The sequence below is a fragment of the Nerophis lumbriciformis genome, linkage group LG28 (genome assembly GCF_033978685.3).
Source record: "Nerophis lumbriciformis linkage group LG28, RoL_Nlum_v2.1, whole genome shotgun sequence".
NCBI classification, from domain to species: domain Eukaryota; kingdom Metazoa; phylum Chordata; class Actinopteri; order Syngnathiformes; family Syngnathidae; genus Nerophis; species Nerophis lumbriciformis.
This window is the reverse complement of record NC_084575.2, coordinates 9,303,046-9,306,588: the sequence shown is the minus strand read 5'-3', so window position 1 is coordinate 9,306,588 and position 3,543 is coordinate 9,303,046.

The window sequence follows — 3,543 nt, the reverse complement described above, 5'->3', positions numbered from 1 at the left end:
TCACCGAACTTAACACACACATCAGGACTAGCTTAAACTGTGATATAATGAAAAAACCTAACCCCAAATCTAAAAATTGCGCTCTACAGCAATTTTTGAATAAAACTGATAAAAAACTGCTCCTCGGAAGAAATAAATTACAAAACTGCCTGTAACTCCCACTGGGAAGGTCGGAGAGACATGAAACAAAAACTTCTCCGTAGGTCTAACTTAGACCTACATTTCATAAATTGACTACCCCCAGCAAAAATCAACAGGAAGTTTGCTATTCCCCCTTCAAAACAAATTTTTTGTAAAAACCGGTCTCCTTCCTTCAAAAACGAACTCCTCTGAGCGCGTTTGTCGTTTCGCCTTCAAACTAACACAGGAGGGACATTGAACCCTTGTGATTACAACAACAGAAGCGCTTTTTAATTAACTGCTCCGGTTTTGATTTTATGACCCTTCAAAGACCCGCAGCGCTGATGCTGCTGCAATGCTGTTTTTTCAAGATGGCTGCTTAAAAGCAGGAAGCACCAACGTGCCCACACAATGCAGACAAGGTAGGTACACTAGACAAAAGTCTTGGGACACTTCAGACTAAAAGTTGACAAAAGTATTGGGACACTTAGGACTAGCACCTGCCAAATACGCGGGCCCGTCCAACGCTGCTTGCAGCTTTAATTCTAAGGTTTTATTATTATTCTTTATTCTTCCGCCGCCACAACAAACTGTAATTTGACCCACTTAACATGCTTCAAAACTCACCATATTTGACCCACACATCAGGACCTGCGAAAATTACCTTTTTTTTTAAAAACCGAACCCCAAAACTCAAAATTGCGCTCTAGCGCCCCCTAGGAAGAAAAAAAAACTAGACTGCCTATATCTCCCACTAGGAAGATCGGAGAGACATGAAACAAAAACCTGTATGTAGGTTTGACTTAGACCTAGTTTTCATAATTGTATATCCTTGGGCTAAAATCAACAGGAAGTTGGCAATTCCCCCTTCAAGACAAAAAAGTACTAAAAACAGTCACTTTTGCCTCTTTGAGCTGTATTTTGACCCCCTTAACATGCTTCAAAACTCACCGAACTGAACGCACACATCAGGACTGGCAAAAATTGCGATCTAATAAAGAAACCTAACCCCAAATTTAAAAATTGCGCTCTACAGCAATTTGTGAATAAAACGGAGAAAAACCTGCTCCTCGGAAGAAAAAAATTACAAAACTGCCTGTAACTCCCACTGGGAAAAAACCTCTACGTAGGTCTCACTTAGACCTACATTTCATAAATTGACAACCCCCAGCAAAAATATACAGGAAGTTTGCTATTCCCCCTTCAAAACAAATTTTTTGTAAAAACCGGTCACCTTCCTTCAAAATCTATCTCCTCTGAGCGCGTTTGTCGTTTCGCCTTCAAACTAACACAGGTGAGAGATTAAACCCTTGTGTATAAATTAACAGAACAGTTTTTTAATACCTGCTCCGGTTTTGATTTTATGACCCTTCAAAGACCCGCTGCGCTGATGCTGCTGCGCTACTGTTTTTTTAAGATGGCTGCTTAAAAGCAGGAAGCACCAACGTGCCCACACAATGCAGACAAGGTAGGTACACTACACAAAAGTATTGGGACAATTCAGACTAAAACTTGACAAAAGTATTGGGACACTTAGGACTAGCACCTGCCAAATACGCGGGCCCGTCCAACGCTGCTTGCAGCTTTAATTGTCATTCAAATTTGAACTTTACAGCACAGATAAGAACGAAATTTCGTTACATAAGCTCATGGTAGTGCAGGATAAAAAAGCAATCAATCAATCAATCAATCAATCAATGTTTATTTATATAGCCCTAAATCACAAGTGTCTCAAAGGGCTGGCAAGCCACAACGACATCCTCGGTACAAAGCCCACATAAGGGCAAGGAAAAACTCACCCCAGTGGGATGTCGATGTGAATGACTATGAGAAACCTTGGAGAGGACCGCATATGTGGGTAACCCCCCCCCCCTCCCCGATTTTCAGCCGGAGCTGGAGGCCACGCCCCCTCTAGCTCCATGCGGACCTGAGTGAGGACAGCCTTTTCTTTATGACAACAGGGTGACAAGAACTAAATCATCCAGACTAGAGATACATTGTATTATTATGTTTATCTTACCTAAAAATAAATATATTTATTAATTTAAAAAAAAAAAAAAAAAAAACATTTTTACTAAAGTTTGCTAAAAACATCAAAATTAATTGTATTTTTACTTATTTTTTCTGACTCCTTATTACATCCAGCCATAGAATTATACATTAAAATAAACATATTTGAAATCATTAATTTTAAATGATCATAATTATTCATTTAAAATGACCATATTTAATTATTAAAATAATTGCTTGTTTATCAACAACCTTAGCATTTTATTCATTACATTTTGAAGCTCTCAGAAGCCAAGTTATGTTATATTCCTTAAGATTTATTTATGCAAGTTTGAAGTATCAATTATCTAAACACAGTTTTGTTTGCATACTTTCAGGATGTATATATATATATATACACGTATATGTACGTATGTATATATATATATATATATGTATGAAATATTTGACTCGGTGAATTCTAGCTGTCAATATACTCCTCCCCTCTTAACCACGCCCCCCCTCAACCACGCCCCCGTCCCGACCACGCCACCCAGCCCCCCACCTCCCGAAATCGGAGGTCTCAAGGTTGGCAAGTATGCCATAGTGGGGCCAGCAGGACACCATCCCAATAAGGTGCATATATAAATAAATAGATATATATATAAATAATATATAAATATATATATAAAATAAATAAATATATATAAATATATATATAAATAAATAAATAGATTACCATCCATCCATCCATCTTCCTCCGCTTATCCGAGGTCGGGTCGCGGGGGCAGCAGCCTAAGCAGGGAAGCCCAGACTTCCCTCGCCCCAGCCACTTCGTCCAGCTCCTCCCGGGGGATCCCGAGGCGTTCCCAGGCCAGCCGGGAGACATAGTCTTCCCAACGTGTCCTGGGTCTTCCCCGCGGCCTCCTACCGGTCGGACGTGCCCTAAACACCTCCCTAGGGAGGCGTTCGGGTGGCGTCCTGACCAGATGCCCGAACCACCTCATCTGGCTCCTCTCGATGTGGAGGAGCAGCGGCTTTACTTTGAGCTCCTCCCGGATGGCAGAGCTTCTCACCCTATCTCTAAGGGAGAGCCCCGCCACCCGGCGGAGGAAACTCATTTCGGCCGCTTGTACCCGTGATCTTGTCCTTTCGGTCATAACCCAAAGCTCATGACCATAGGTGAGGATGGGAACGTAGATCGACCAGTAAATTGAGAGCTTTGCCTTCCGGCTCAGCTCCTTCTTCACCACAACGGATCGATACAGCGTCCGCATTACTGAAGACGCCGCACCGATCCGCCTGTCGATCTCACGATCCACTCTTCCCCCACTCGTGAACAAGACTCCGAGGTACTTGAACTCCTCCACTTGGGGCAAAATCTCCTCCCCAACCCGGAGATGGCACCCTTTTCCGGGCGAGAACCATGGACTC